Below are 17,967 nucleotides of genomic sequence, written 5' to 3' on the forward strand. Positions count from 1 at the left end.
TAGTTCTAGTGAAAACGCATTGATTTTTATCATTTGTATTGGAAACAACATTGTCATATGTCTTTTCTAGGATCTTCTTAATACGAAACCTCGCTCCATGATTTGAAGTTAAAATCCTCAAATTTGGTATAATAGTGACTTTTTTCACGTTTTTCATGTAGTTTGATATTACGTATATATATATTCATTTTTACCAATAATTCGATACTATTTCATGTAGTATCACCATATGTGATTTGGCCTTCAAATCTCAGAATTTCGCATAATATTGCATTTTAAGCAAGTTTTCTTGCATTTTGTTTCGTACTAAAAATCATTGAATTTAGCAATATTTTGACGTTTATCATCCCGTTTTCCTTTATATGATTTAAACAAAATATCATCGAATTAGGCAATATTTTGCCGTTTTTCCACGTTTTGTGAATTTTCAGTTTATTGTTATTAATTCATTAAATATACGATAAAAATGATGCAAATACATAATTGATTTGAAATTAACCTTAAATACTTCATTTTCAATCAACTATTTGTTTCTCGTAAAATACAGAGTAAGATATTGAAAAGGAGAGAGGTTCTGTTTTTATTGCATATATCGACGTTTCAGCCGGATTAGAGCGGTTTTACGTGTACATCTTCCATCGGTAATATAAACGGAAAATCAGGAACATTTTAGTTAATTCTAATTAAAAGCACTGATTTTTATCATTTGTATTGGAAAAAACATTGTCATATGTCTTTTCTTGGATTTTCTTATTACGAAACCTCGCTTTATGATTGGAAGTTAAAATCCTCAAATATGGTAAAATATTGACTTTTTTCACGTTTTTCATGTAGTGTGATTTTTCGTAAATATATTCGTTTTTACCCAATATTTCGATACTACTTTATGTTTCTCACGATATGTGATTTGGCCGTCAATGTAACGGTTCTATTGTTACGTAAAGTATGGTGACAATAAACACAGACACTAAGATACTATATATATATTTGGTCGAACATACAGAAGTACACAGGTGATACGTTGGTGTGAGTTGAGCGCACTGAGCGTTCGTACATCTCAGAATTTCGCAAATTTTGCATTTTAAGCTAGTTTCTTGCATTTTGTTTTGTACTAAAAATCATTGAATTTAGCAATATTTTGACGTTTATCATCCCCTTTTCCTTTACGTGATTTAAACAAAATATCATCGAATTAGGCAATATTTTGCCGTTTTTCCACGTTTTTGTGAATTTTCAGTTTATTGGTATTAATTCATTAAATATACGATAAAAATGATGCAAACACATAATTGATTAGATAATAACCTTAAATACTTCATTTTCAATGATCTATTGGTTTCTCGTTAAAATACTGAGTAGGATATTGAAAAGGGGAGAAGTTCTGTTTTTATTGCATATATCGACGTTTCAGCCGAATTAGAGCGGTTTTACGTGTACATTTTTTATCGGTAATATAAACGGAAAATCAGGAACATTTTCGTTAATTCTAATGAAAACGCATTGATTTTTATCATTTGTATTGGAAACAACATTGTCATATGTCATCTTCATATGTCATATGTCATCTGTCTTGGATCTTCTTAATACGAAACCTCGCTCTATGATTTGAAGTTAAAATCCTCAAATATGGTAAAAACAGTGACTTTCTTCACGCTTTTCATGTAGTATGATTTTACGTAAATATATTCATTTTTGACAATATTTCGATACTACTTCATGTTTTCTCACAATATGTGATTTGACCGTCATATCTCAGAATTTTGCAAATTTTGCATTTTTAAGCAAATTTCTTGCATTTTGTTTTGTACTAAAAATCATCGAATTTAGCAATATTTTGACGTTTATCATCCACTTTTCGTTTATGTGATTTAAACAAAATATCATCGAATTAGGCAATATTTTGCCGTTTTTCCACGTTATGTGAATTTTCAGTTTATTGGTATTAAATAATGAAATATACGATAAAAATGATGCAAACACATAATTGATTAGATAATAACCTTAAATACTTCATTTTCAATCATCTATTTGTTTCTCGTTAAAATACTGGGTAAGATATTGAAGAGGGGAGAAGTTTGGTTTTTATTGCATATATCGACGTTTAAGCCGGAATAGAGCGGTTTTACGTGTACATCTTACATCGGTAATATAAACGGAAAATTAGGAACATTTTAGTTAATTATAATGAAAACACATTGGTTTTTATCATTTGTATTGGAAAACACATTGTCATATGTCTTTTCTTGGATCTAAATAATACGAAACCTCGCTTTATGATTCGAAGTTAAAATCCTCAAATTTGGTATAATAATGACTTTTTCACGTTTTTCATGTAGTTTGATATTACGTATATATATTCATTTTTACCTATATTTCGATACTATTTCATGTAGTATCATGATATGTGATTTGGCCTTCACATCCCAGAATTTCGAAGAATATTGCATTTAAGCAAGTTTTCTTGCATTTTGTTTCGTACTAAAAATCATCGAATTTAGCAATATTTTGACGTTTATCATCCCCTTTTCCTTTATGTGATTTAAACAAAATATCATCGAATTAGTCAATATTTTGCCGTTTTCCACGTTTTTGTTAATTTTCAGTTTATTGGTATTAATTCATTATATATACGATAAAAATGATGCAAACACATAATTGATTAGAAATTAACCTTAAATACTTCAATTTCAATCAACTATTTGTTTTTGTTAAAATACAGAGTAAGATATTGCAAAGGGGAGAAGTTCTGTTTTTATTGCATATATCGACGTTTCAGCCGAATTAGAGCGGTTTTACGTGTACATCTTCCATCGGTAATATAAACGGAATATCAGGAACATTTTCGTTAATTCTAATGAAGACGCATTGATTTTTATCATTTCTATTGGAAACAACATTGTCATATGTCTTTTCTTGGATCTTCTTAATACGAAACCTCGGTCTATGATTTGGAGTTAAAATCCTCAAATATGGTAAAACAGTGATTTTTTTCACGTTTTTCATGTAGTGTGATTTTACGTAAATATATTCATTTTTGCCAAATTTTCGATACTACTTCATGTTTTCTCACGATATGTGATTTGGCCGTCATATCTCAGAATTTCGCAAATTTTGCATTTTTAAGCAAGTTCTTGCATTTTGTTTTGTACTAAAAATCATCGAATTTAGCAATATTTTGACATTTATTATCTTCGTTTCCTCTATGTGATTTAAACAAAATATCATCGAATTAGGCAATATTTTGCCATTTTTCCACGTTTTGTGTGAATTTTCAGTTTATTGGTATTAATTCATTAAATATACGATAAAAATGATGCAAACACATAATTGATTAGATAATAACCATAAATACTTCATTTTCAATGATCTATTGGTTTCTCGTTAAAATACTGAGTAGGATATTGAAAAGGGGAGAAGTTCTGTTTTTATTGCATATATCGACGTTTCAGCCGAATTAGAGCGGTTTTACCTGTACATTTTTTATCGGTAATATAAACGGAAAATCAGGAACATTTTCGTTAATTCTAATGAAAACGCATTGATTTTTATCATTTGTATTGGAAACAACATTGTCATATGTCATCTTCATATGTCATATGTCATCTGTCTTGGATCTTCTTAATACGAAACCTCGCTCTATGATTTGAAGTTAAAATCCTCAAATATGGTAAAACAGTGACTTTTTTCCCGCTTTTCATGTAGTATGATTTTACGTAAATATATTCATTTTTGACAATATTTCGATACTACTTCATGTTTTCTCACAATATGTGATTTGACCGTCATATCTCAGAATTTTTGCAAATTTTGCATTTTTAAGCAAATTTCTTGCATTTTGTTTTGTACTAAAAATCATCGAATTTAGCAATATTTTGACGTTCATCATCCCCTTTTCCTTTATGTGATTTAAACAAAATATCATAGAATTAGGCAATATTTTGCCGTTTTTCCACGTTTATGTGAATTTTCAGTTTTTTGGTATTAGTTCATTATATATACGATAAAACTGGTGCAAACACATAATTGATTAGATAATAACCTTAAATACTTCATTTTCAATGATCTATTTGTTTCTCGTTAAAATACTGAGTAAGATATTGAAAAAGGGAGAAGTTCGGTTTTTATTGCATATATCGACATTTCATCCGGAATAGAGCGGTTTTACGTGTACATCTTCCATCGGTAATATTAACGAAAAATCAGGAACATTTTAGGTAATTCTAATGAAAACACATTGATTTTTATCATTTGTATTGGAAACAACATTGTCATATGTCCTTTCTTGGGTCTAAACAATACGATACCTCGCTTTATGATTCGAAGTTAAAATCTTCAAATTTGGTATAATAATGACTTTTTCACGTTTTTCATGTAGTTTGATATTACGTATATATATTCATTTTTACCTATATTTCGATACTATTTCGTGTAGTATCATGATATGTAATTTGGCCTTCACATCCCAGAATTTCGAAGAATATTGCATTTTAAGCAAGTTTTCTTGCATTTTGTTTCGTACTAAAAATCATCGAATTTAGCAATATTTTGACGTTTATCATCCCCTTTTCCTTTATGTGATTTAAACAAAATATCATCGAATTAGTCAATATTTTGCCGTTGTCCACGTTTTTGTTAATTTTCAGTTTATTGGTATTAATTCATTATATATACGATAAAAATGATGCAAACACATAATTGATTAGAAATTAACCTTAAATACTTCAATTTCAATCAACTATTGTTTCTTGTTAAAATACAGAGTAAGATATTGCAAAGGGGAGAAGTTCTGTTTTTATTGCATATATCGACGTTTCAGCCGAATTAGAGCGGTTTTACGTGTACATCTTCCATCGGTAATATAAACGGAAAATCAGGAACATTTTCGTTAATTCTAATGAAGACGCATTGATTTTTATCATTTGTATTGGAAACAACATTGTCATATGTCTTTTCTTGGATCTTTTTAATACGAAACCTCGCTCTATGATTTGGAGTTAAAATCCTCAAATATGGTAAAACAGTGACTTTTTTCACGTTTTTCATGTAGTGTGATTTTACGTAAATATATTCATTTTTGCCAAATTTCGATACTACTTCATGTTTTCTCACGATATGTGATTTGGCCGTCATATCTCAGAATTTCGCAAATTTTGCATTTTTAAGCAAGTTTCTTGCATTTTGTTTTGTACTAAAAATCATCGAATTTAGCAATATTTTGACGTTTATTATCCTCGTTTCCTTTATGTGATTTAAACAAAATATCATCGTATTAGGCAATATTTTGCCGTTTTTCCACGTTTTTGTGAATTTTCAGTTTATTGGTATTAATTCATTAAATATACGATAAAAATGATGCAAACACATAATTGATTAGATAATAACCTTAAATACTTCATTTTCAATGATCTATTTGTTTCTCGTTAAAATACTGAGTAGGATATTGAAAAGGGGAGAAGTTCTGTTTTTATTGCATAGATCGACGTTTCAGCCGAATTAGAGCGGTTTTACGTGTACATTTTTTATCGGTAATATAAACGGAAAATCAGGAACAATTTCGTTAATTCTAATGAAAAGCATTGATTTTTATCATTTGAATTGGAAACAACATTGTCATATGTCATCTTCATATGTCATATGTCTTGGATCTTCTTAATACGAAACCTCGCTCTATGATTTGAAGTTAAAATTCTCAAATATGGTAAAACAGTGACTTTTTTCACGCTTTTCATGTAGTATGATTTTACGTAAATATATTCATTTTTGACAATATTTCGATACTACTTCATGTTTTCTCACAATATGTGATTTGGCCGTCATATCTCAGAATTTTGCAAATTTTGCATTTTTAAGCAAATTTCTTGCATTTTGTTTTGTACTAAAAATCATCGAATTTAGCAATATTTTGACGTTCATCATCCCCTTTTCCTTTATGTGATTTAAACAAAATATCATCGAATTAGGCAATATTTTGCCGTTTTTCCACGTTTATGTGAATTTTCAGTTTATTGGTATTAGTTCATTATATATACGATAAAACTGATGCAAACACATAATTGATTAGATAATAACCTTAAATACTTCATTTTCAATGATCTATTTGTTTCTCGTTAAAATACTGAGTAAGATATTGAAAAAGGGAGAAGTTCGGTTTTTATTGCATATATCGACATTTCATCCGGAATAGAGCGGTTTTACGTGTACATCTTCCATCGGTAATATTAACGAAAAATCAGGAACATTTTAGGTAATTCTAATGAAAACACATTGATTTTTATCATTTGTATTGGAAACAACATTGTCATATGTCCTTTCTTGGGTCTAAACAATACGATACCTCGCTTTATGATTCGAAGTTAAAATCTTCAAATTTGGTATAATAATGACTTTTTCTCGTTTTTCATGTAGTTTGATATTACGTATATATATTCATTTTTACCTATATTTCGATACTATTTCGTGTAGTATCATGATATGTAATTTGGCCTTCACATCCCAGAATTTCGAAGAATATTGCATTTTAAGCAAGTTTTCTTGCATTTTGTTTCGTACTAAAAATCATCGAATTTAGCAATATTTTGACGTTTATCATCCCCTTTTCCTTTATGTGATTTAAACAAAATATCATCGAATTAGTCAATATTTTGCCGTTTTCCACGTTTTTGTTAATTTTCAGTTTATTGGTATTAATTCATTATATATACGATAAAAATGATGCAAACACATAATTGATTAGAAATTAACCTTAAATACTTCACTTTCAATCAACTATTTGTTTCTCGTTAAATACAGAGTAAGATATTGCAAAGGGGAGAAAGTCTGTTTTTATTGCATATATCGACGTTTCAGCCGAATTAGAGCGGTTTTACGTGTACATCTTCCATCGGTAATATAAACGGAAAATCAGGAACATTTTCGTTAATTCTAATGAAGACGCATTGATTTTTATCATTTGTATTGGAAACAACATTGTCATATGTCTTTTCTTGGATCTTTTTAATACGAAACCTTGCTCTATGATTTGGAGTTAAAATCCTCAAATATGGTAAAACAGTGACTTTTTTCACGTTTTTCATGTAGTGTGATTTTACGTAAATATATTCATTTTTGCCAAATTTCGATACTACTTCATGTTTTCTCACGATATGTGATTTGGCCGTCATATCTCAGAATTTCGCAAATTTTGCATTTTTAAGCAAGTTTCTTGCATTTTGTTTTGTACTAAAAATCATCGAATTTAGCAATATTTTGACGTTTATTATCCTCGTTTCCTTTATGTGATTTAAACAAAATATCATCGTATTAGGCAATATTTTGCCGTTTTTCCACGTTTTTGTGAATTTTCAGTTTATTGGTATTAATTCATTAAATATACGATAAAAATGATGCAAACACATAATTGATTAGATAATAACCTTAAATACTTCATTTTCAATGATCTATTTGTTTCTCGTTAAAATACTGAGTAGGATATTGAAAAGGGGAGAAGTTCTGTTTTTATTGCATAGATCGACGTTTCAGCCGAATTAGAGCGGTTTTACGTGTACATTTTTTATCGGTAATATAAACGGAAAATCAGGAACATTTTCGTTAATTCTAATGAAAACGCATTGATTTTTATCATTTGAATTGGAAACAACATTGTCATATGTCATCTTCATATGTCATATGTCTTGGATCTTCTTAATACGAAACCTCGCTCTATGATTTGAAGTTAAAATTCTCAAATATGGTAAAACAGTGACTTTTTTCACGCTTTTCATGTATTATGATTTTACGTAAATATATTCATTTTTGACAATATTTCGATACTACTTCATGTTTTCTCACAATATGTGATTTGGCCGTCATATCTCAGAATTTTGCAAATTTTGCATTTTTAAGCAAATTTCTTGCATTTTGTTTTGTACTAAAAATCATCGAATTTAGCAATATTTTGACGTTCATCATCCCCTTTTCCTTTATGTGATTTAAACAAAATATCATCGAATTAGGCAATATTTTGCCGTTTTTCCACGTTTATGTGAATTTTCAGTTTATTGGTATTAGTTCATTATATATACGATAAAACTGATGCAAACACATAATTGATTAGATAATAACCTTAAATACTTCATTTTCAATGATCTATTTGTTTCTCGTTAAAATACTGAGTAAGATATTGAAAAAGGGAGAAGTTCGGTTTTTATTGCATATATCGACATTTCATCCGGAATAGAGCGGTTTTACGTGTACATCTTCCATCGGTAATATAAACGAAAAATCAGGAACATTTTAGGTAATTCTAATGAAAACACATTGATTTTTATCATTTGTATTGGAAACAACATTGTCATATGTCCTTTCTTGGGTCTAAACAATACGATACCTCGCTTTATGATTCGAAGTTAAAATCTTCAAATTTGGTATAATAATGACTTTTTCACGTTTTTCATGTAGTTTGATATTACGTATATATATATTCATTTTTACCTATATTTCGATACTATTTCATGTAGTATCATGATATGTGATTTGGCCTTCACATCCCAGAATTTCGAAGAATATTGCATTTTAAGCAAGTTTTCTTGCATTTTGTTTCGTACTAAAAATCATCGAATTTAGCAATATTTTGACGTTTATCATCCCCTTTTCCTTTATGTGATTTAAACAAAATATCATCGAATTAGTCAATATTTTGCCGTTTTCCACGTTTTTGTTAATTTTCAGTTTATTGGTATTCATTATATATACGATAAAAATGATGCAAACACATAATTGATTAGAAATTAACCTTAAATACTTCACTTTCAATCAACTATTTGTTTCTCGTTAAATACAGAGTAAGATATTGCAAAGGGGAGAAAGTCTGTTTTTATTGCATATATCGACGTTTCAGCCGAATTAGAGCGGTTTTACGTGTACATCTTCCATCGGTAATATAAACAGAAAATCAGGAACATTCTCGTTAATTCTAATGAAGACGCATTGATTTTTATCATTTGTATTGGAAACAACATTGTCATATGTCTTTTCTTGGATCTTCTTAATACGAAACCTCGCTCTATGATTTGGAGTTAAAATCCTAAAATATGGTAAAACAGTGACTTTTTTCACGTTTTTCATGTAGTGTGATTTTACGTAAATATATTCATTTTTGCCAAATTTTCGATACTACTTCATGTTTTCTCACGATATGTGATTTGGCCGTCATATCTCAGAATTTCGCAAATTTTGCATTTTTAAGCAAGTTTCTTGCATTTTGTTTTGTACTAAAAATCATCGAATTTAGCAATATTTTGACGTTTATTATCCTCGTTTCCTTTATGTGATTTAAACAAAATATCATCGAATTAGGCAATATTTTGCCGTTTTTCCACGTTTTTGTGAATTTTCAGTTTATTGGTATTAATTCATTAAATATACGATAAAAATGATGCAAACACATTATTGATTAGATAATAACCTTAAATACTTCATTTTCAATGATCTATTTGTTTCTCGTTAAAATACTGAGTAGGATATTGAATAGGGGAGAAGTTCTGTTTTTATTGCATAGATCGACGTTTCAGCCGAATTAGAGCGGTTTTACGTGTACATTTTTTATCGGTAATATAAACGGAAAATCAGGAACAATTTCGTTAATTCTAATGAAAACGCATTGATTTTTATCATTTGAATTGGAAACAACATTGTCATATGTCATCTTCATATGTCATATGTCTTGGATCTTCTTAATACGAAACCTCGCTCTATGATTTGAAGTTAAAATCCTCAAATATGGTAAAACAGTGACTTTTTTCACGCTTTTCATGTAGTATGATTTTACGTAAATATATTTATTTTTGACAATATTTCGATACTACTTCATGTTTTCTCACAATATGTGATTTGGCCGTCATATCTCAGAATTTTGCAAATTTTGCATTTTTAATCAAATTTCTTGCATTTTGTTTTGTACTAAAAATCATCGAATTTAGCAATATTTTGACGTTCATCATCCCCTTTTCCTTTATGTGATTTAAACAAAATATCATCGAATTAGGCAATATTTTGCCGTTTTTCCACGTTTATGTGAATTTTCAGTTTATTGGTATTAGTTCATTATATATACGATAAAACTGATGCAAACACATAATTGATTAGATAATAACCTTAAATACTTCATTCTCAATGATCTATTTGTTTCTCGTTAAAATACTGAGTAAGATATTGAAAAAGGGAGAAGTTCGGTTTTTATTGCATATATCGACATTTCATCCGGAATAGAGCGGTTTTACGTGTACATCTTCCATAGGTAATATAAACGGAAAATCAGTAACATTTTCGTTAATTCTAATGAAAACGCATTGATTTTTATCATTTGTATTGGAAACAACATTGTCATATGTCTTTTCCTGGATCTTCTCAATACGAAACCTCGCTCTATGATTTGAAGTTAAAATCCTAAAATATGGTAAAACAGTGACTTTTTTCACGTTTTTCATGTAGTGTGGTTTTACGTAAATATATTCATTTTTGCCAATATTTCGATACTACTTCATGTTTTCTCACGATATGTGATTTGGCCGTCATATCTCAAAATTTTGCAAATTTTGCATTTTTAAGCATGTTTCTTGCATTTTGTTTTATACTAAAAATCATCGAATTTAGCAATATTTTGACGTTTATCATCCCCTTTTCCTTTTTGTGATTTAAACAAAATATCATCGAATTAGGCAATATTTTGCCGTTTTTTCACGTTTTTGTAAATTTTCAGTTTATTGTTATTAATTAATTAAATATACGATAAAAATGATGCAAACACATAATTGATTAGATAATAACCTTAAATACTTCATTTTCAATCATCTATTTGTTTCTCGTTAAAATACTGAGTAAGATATTGAAAAAGAAGAGAAGTTCGGTTTTTATTGCATATATCGACGTTTCAACCGGAATAGAGCGGTTTCACATGTATATTTTCCATCGGTAATATAAACGAAAAATCAGGAACATTTTAGGTAATTCTAATGAAAACACATTGATTTTTATCATTTGTATTTAAAACAACATTGTCATATGTCTTTTCTTGGATCTAAACAATACGATACCTCGCTTTATGATTCGTAATTAAAATCCTCAAATTTGGTATAATAGTGACTTTTTTCACGTTTTTCTTGTAGTTCATATTAAGTAAATATGTTCATTTTTACCAATATTTCGATACTATTTCATGCAGTATCACGATATGTGATTTGGCCTTCAAATCTCAGAATATCGCATAATATTGCATTTTAAGCAAGTTTTCTTGCATTTTGTTTCGTACTAAAAATCATCGAATTTAGCAATATTTTGACGTTTATCATCCACTTTTCCTTTATGTGATTTAAACAAAATATCATCGAATTAGGCAATATTTTGCCGTTTTTCCACGTTTTTGTGAATTTTCAGTTTATTGGTATTAATTCATTATATATACGATAAAAATGATGCAAACACATAATTGATTAGATAATAACCTTAAATACTTCATTTTCAATGATCTATTTGTTTCTCGTTAAAATACTGAGTAAGATATTGAAAAGGGAAGAAGATCGGTTTTTATTGCATATATCGACGTTTCAACCGGAAAAGAGCGGTTTTACGTGTACATCTTCCATGGGTAATATAAACGAAAAATCAGGAACATTTTAGGTAATTCTAATGAAAACACATTGATTTTTATCATTTGTATTGGAAACAACATTGTCATATGTCCTTTCTTGGGTCTAAACAATACGATACCTCGCTTTACGATTCGTAGTTAAAATCCTCAAATTTGGTAAAATGTGACTTTTTTCACGTTTTTCATGTAGTTCATATTAAGTAAATATGTTCATTTTTACCAATACTTCGATACTATTTTATGCAGTATCACGATATGTGATTTGGCTTTCAAATCTCAGAATTTCGCATAATATTCCATTTTAAGCAAGTTTTCTTGCATTTTGTTTCGTACTAAAAATCATCGAATTTAGCAATATTTTGCCGTTTTTCCACGTTTTTGTGAATTTTCAGGTTATTGTTATTAATTCATTAAATATACGATAAAAATGACGCAAACACGTAATTCATTAGAAATTAACCTTAAATGCTTCAATCAACTATTTGTTTCTCGTTAAAATACAGAGTAAGATATTGAAAAGAGGAGAAGTTCTGTTTTTATTGCATATATCGACGTTTCAGCCAGATTAGAGCGGTTTTACGTGTACATCTTCCATCGGTAATATAAACGGAAATTCAGGAACATTTTAATTAAGTCTAATGAAAAAGCATTGATTTTTATCATTTGTATTGGAAACAACATTGTCATATGTCTTTTCTTGGATATTCTTAATACGAAACCTCGCTCTATGATTTGAAGTTAAAATCCTCAAATGTGGTAAAATAGTGACTTTTTCACGTTTTTCATGTAGTGTGATTTTACGTAAATATATTCGTTTTTACCAATATTTCGATACTACTTCATGTTTTCTCACGATATGTGATTTAACCGTCATGTCTCAGAATTTCGCAAATTTTGCATTTTTAAGCAAGTTTCTTGCATTTTCTTTTGTACTAAAAATCATCGAATTTAGCAATATTTTGACGTTTATCATCCCCTTTTCTTTTATGTGATTTAAACAAAATATCATCGAATTAGGCAATATTTTGCCGTTTTTCCACGTTTTGTGAATTTTCTGTCCATTGGTATTAATTCATTAAATATATGATAAAAATGATGCAAACACATAATTGATTAGATAATAACCTTAAATACTTCATTTACAATCAACTATTTGTTTCTCGTTAAAATACTGAGTAATATATTGAAAAGGGGAAAAGTTTGGTTTTTATTGCATATATCGACGTTTCAGCCGGAATAGAGCGGTTTTACGTGCACATCTTCCATCGGTAATATAAACGAAAAATCAGGAACATTTTAGTTAATTCTAATGAAAACACATTGGTTTTTATCATTTGTATTGGAAACAACATTGTCATATGTCTTTTCTTGGATCTCTTGGATCTAAACAATACGAAACCTCACTTTATGATTCGAAGTTAAAATCCTCAAATTTGGTATAAACGTGACTTTTTTCACGTTTTTCATGTAGTTTGATATTACGTAAATATATTCATTTTTACCAATACTTCGATACTATTTCATGCAGTATCACGATATGTGATTTGGTCTTCAAATCTAAGAATTTCGCATAATATTGCATTTTAAGCAAGTTTTCTTGCATTTTGTTTCGTACTAAAAATCATCAAATTTAGCAATATTTTGACGTTTATCATCCGCTTTTACATTATGTGATTTAAACAAAATATCTTCGAATTAGGCAATATTTTGCCGTTTTTCCACGTTTTGTGAATTTTCAGTTTATTGGTATTAATTCATTACATATATGATAAAAATGATGCAAACACATAATTGATTAGATTTTAACCTTAAATACTTCATTTTCATTCATCTATTTGTTTCTCGTTAAAATACTGAGTAAGATATTAAAAAGGGGAGAAGTTCGGTTTTTATTGCATATATCGACGTTTCAACCGGAATAGAGCGGTTTTACGTGTACATCTTCCATCGGTAATATAAACGAAAAATCAGGAACATTTTAGGTAATTCTAATGAAAACACATTGATTTTTATCATTTGTATTGGAAACAACATTGTCATATGTCCTTTCTTGGGTCTAAACAATACGATACCTCGCTTTATGATTCGTAGTTAAAATCCTCAAATTTGGTAAAATGTGACTTTTTTCACGTTTTTCATGTAGTTCATATTAAGTAAATATGTTCATTTTTACCAATACTTCGATACTATTTTATGCAGTATCACGATATGTGATTTGGCTTTCAAATCTCAGAATTTCGCATAATATTCCATTTTAAGCAAGTTTTCTTGCATTTTGTTTCGTACTAAAAATCATCGAATTTAGCAATATTTTGCCGTTTTTCCACGTTTTTGTGAATTTTCAGGTTATTGTTATTAATTCATTAAATATACGATAGAAATGACGCAAACACGTAATTCATTAGAAATTAACTTTAAATGCTTCAATCAACTATTTGTTTATCGTTAAAATACAGAGTAAGATATTGAAAAGAGGAGAAGTTCTGTTTTTATTGCATATATCGACGTTTCAGCCAGATTAGAGCGGTTTTACGTGTACATCTTCCATCGGTAGTATAAACGGAAATTCAGGAACATTTTAATTAAGTCTAATGAAAAAGCATTGATTTTTAACATTTGTATTGGAAACAACATTGTCATATGTCTTTTCTTGGATCTTCTTAATACGAAACCTCGCTCTATGATTTGAAGTTAAAATCCTCAAATGTGGTAAAATAGTGACTTTTTCACGTTTTTCATGTAGTGTGATTTTCTGTAAATATATTCGTTTTTACCAATATTTCGATACTACTTCATGTTTTCTCACGATATGTGATTTGGCCGACATATCTCAGAATTTCGCAAATTTTGCATTTTTAAGCAAGTTTCTTGCATTTTGTTTTGTACTAAAAATCATCGAATTTAGCAATATTTTGACATTTATTATCTTCGTTTCCTTTATGTGATTTAAACAAAATATCATCGAATTAGGCAATATTTTGCCATTTTTCCACGTTTTTGTGAATTTTCAGTTTATTGGTATTAATTCATTAAATATACGATAAAAATGATGCAAACACATAATTGATTAGATAATAACCTTAAATACTTCATTTTCAATGATCTATTGGTTTCTCGTTAAAATACTGAGTAGGATATTGAAAAGGGGAGAAGTTCTGTTTTTATTGCATATATCGACGTTTCAGCCGAATTAGAGCGGTTTTACGTGTACATTTTTTATCGGTAATATAAACGGAAAATCAGGAACATTTTCGTTAATTCTAATGAAAACGCATTGATTTTTATCATTTGTATTGGAAACAACATTGTCATATGTCATCTTCATATGTCATATGTCATCTGTCTTGGATCTTCTTAATACGAAACCTCGCTCTATGATTTGAAGTTAAAATCCTCAAATATGGTAAAACAGTGACTTTTTTCCCGCTTTTCATGTAGTTTGATTTTACGTAAATATATTCATTTTTGACAATATTTCGATACTACTTCATGTTTTCTCACAATATGTGATTTGACGGTCATATCTCAGAATTTTGCAAATTTTGCATTTTTAAGCAAATTTCTTGCATTTTGTTTTGTACTAAAAATCATCGAATTTAGCAATATTTTGACGTTCATCATCCCCTTTTCCTTTATGTGATTTAAACAAAATATCATAGAATTAGGCAATATTTTGCCGTTTTTCCACGTTTATGTGAATTTTCAGTTTTTTGGTATTAGTTCATTATATATACGATAAAACTGGTGCAAACACATAATTGATTAGATAATAACCTTAAATACTTCATTTTCAATGATCTATTTGTTTCTCGTTAAAATACTGAGTAAGATATTGAAAAAGGGAGAAGTTCGGTTTTTATTGCATATATCGACATTTCATCCGGAATAGAGCGGTTTTACGTGTACATCTTCCATCGGTAATATTAACGAAAAATCAGGAACATTTTAGGTAATTCTAATGAAAACACATTGATTTTTATCATTTGTATTGGAAACAACATTGTCATATGTCCTTTCTTGGGTCTAAACAATACGATACCTCGCTTTATGATTCGAAGTTAAAATCTTCAAATTTGGTATAATAATGACTTTTTCACGTTTTTCATGTAGTTTGATATTACGTATATATATTCATTTTTACCTATATTTCGATACTATTTCGTGTAGTATCATGATATGTAATTTGGCCTTCACATCCCAGAATTTCGAAGAATATTGCATTTTAAGCAAGTTTTCTTGCATTTTGTTTCGTACTAAAAATCATCGAATTTAGCAATATTTTGACGTTTATCATCCCCTTTTCCTTTATGTGATTTAAACAAAATATCATCGAATTAGTCAATATTTTGCCGTTGTCCACGTTTTTGTTAATTTTCAGTTTATTGGTATTAATTCATTATATATACGATAAAAATGATGCAAACACATAATTGATTAGAAATTCACCTTAAATACTTCACTTTCAATCAACTATTGTTTCTCGTTAAATACAGAGTAAGATATTGCAAAGGGGAGAAAGTCTGTTTTTATTGCATATATCGACGTTTCAGCGGAATTAGAGCGGTTTTACGTGTACATCTTCCATCGGTAATATAAACGGAAAATCAGGAACATTTTCGTTAATTCTAATGAAGACGCATTGATTTTTATCATTTGTATTGGAAACAACATTGTCATATGTCTTTTCTTGGAAATTTTTAATACGAAACCTTGCTCTATGATTTGGAGTTAAAATCCTCAAATATGGTAAAACAGTGACTTTTTTGACGTTTTTCATGTAGTGTGATTTTACGTAAATATATTCATTTTTGCCAAATTTCGATACTACTTCATGTTTTCTCACGATATGTGATTTGGCCGTCATATCTCAGAATTTCGCAAATTTTGCATTTTTAAGCAAGTTTCTTGCATTTTGTTTTGTACTAAAAATCATCGAATTTAGCAATATTTTGACGTTTATTATCCTCGTTTCCTTTATGTGATTTAAACAAAATATCATCGTATTAGGCAATATTTTGCCGTTTTTCCACGTTTTTGTGAATTTTCAGTTTATTGGTATTAATTCATTAAATATACGATAAAAATGATGCAAACACATAATTGATTAGATAATAACCTTAAATACTTAATTTTCAATGATCTATTTGTTTCTCGTTAAAATACTGAGTAGGATATTGAAAAGGGGAGAAGTTCTGTTTTTATTGCATAGATCGACGTTTCAGCCGAATTAGTGCGGTTTTACGTGTACATTTTTTATCGGTAATATAAACGGAAAATCAGGAACATTTTCGTTAATTCTAATGAAAACGCATTGATTTTTATCATTTGAATTGGAAACAACATTGTCATATGTCATCTTCATATGTCATATGTCTTGGATCTTTTTAATACGATACCTCGCTTTATGATTCGAAGTTAAAATCTTCAAATTTGGTATAATAATGACTTTTTCACGTTTTTCATGTAGTTTGATATTACGTATATATATATTCATTTTTACCTATATTTCGATACTATTTCATGTAGTATCATGATATGTGATTTGGCCTTCACATCCCAGAATTTCGAAGAATATTGCATTTTAAGCAAGTTTTCTTGCATGTTGTTTCGTACTAAAAATCATCGAATTTAGCAATATTTTGACGTTTATCATCCCCTTTTCCTTTATGTGATTTAAACAAAATATCATCGAATTAGTCAATATTTTGCCGTTTTCCACGTTTTTGTTAATTTTCAGTTTATTGGTATTCATTATATATACGATAAAAATGATGCAAACACATAATTGATTAGAAATTAACCTTAAATACTTCACTTTCAATCAACTATTTGTTTCTCGTTAAATACAGAGTAAGATATTGCAAAGGGGAGAAAGTCTGTTTTTATTGCATATATCGACGTTTCAGCCGAATTAGAGCGGTTTTACGTGTACATCTTCCATCGGTAATATAAACAGAAAATCATGAACATTCTCGTTAATTCTAATGAAGACTCATTGATTTTTATCATTTGTATTGGAAACAACATTGTCATGTCTTTTCTTGGATCTTCTTAATACGAAACCTCGCTCTATGATTTGGAGTTAAAATCCTCAAATATGGTAAAACAGTGACTTTTTTCACGTTTTTCATGTAGTGTGATTTTACGTAAATATATTCATTTTTTGCCAAATTTTCGATACTACTTCATGTTTTCTCACGATATGTGATTTGGCCGTCATATCTCAGAATATCGCAAATTTTGCATTTTTAAGCAAGTTTCTTGCATTTTGTTTTGTACTAAAAATCATCGAATTTAGCAATATTTTGACGTTTATTATCCTCGTTTCCTTTATGTGATTTAAA

The sequence above is a fragment of the Procambarus clarkii genome, chromosome 65 (genome assembly GCF_040958095.1).
Source record: "Procambarus clarkii isolate CNS0578487 chromosome 65, FALCON_Pclarkii_2.0, whole genome shotgun sequence".
NCBI classification, from domain to species: Eukaryota; Metazoa; Arthropoda; class Malacostraca; order Decapoda; family Cambaridae; genus Procambarus; species Procambarus clarkii.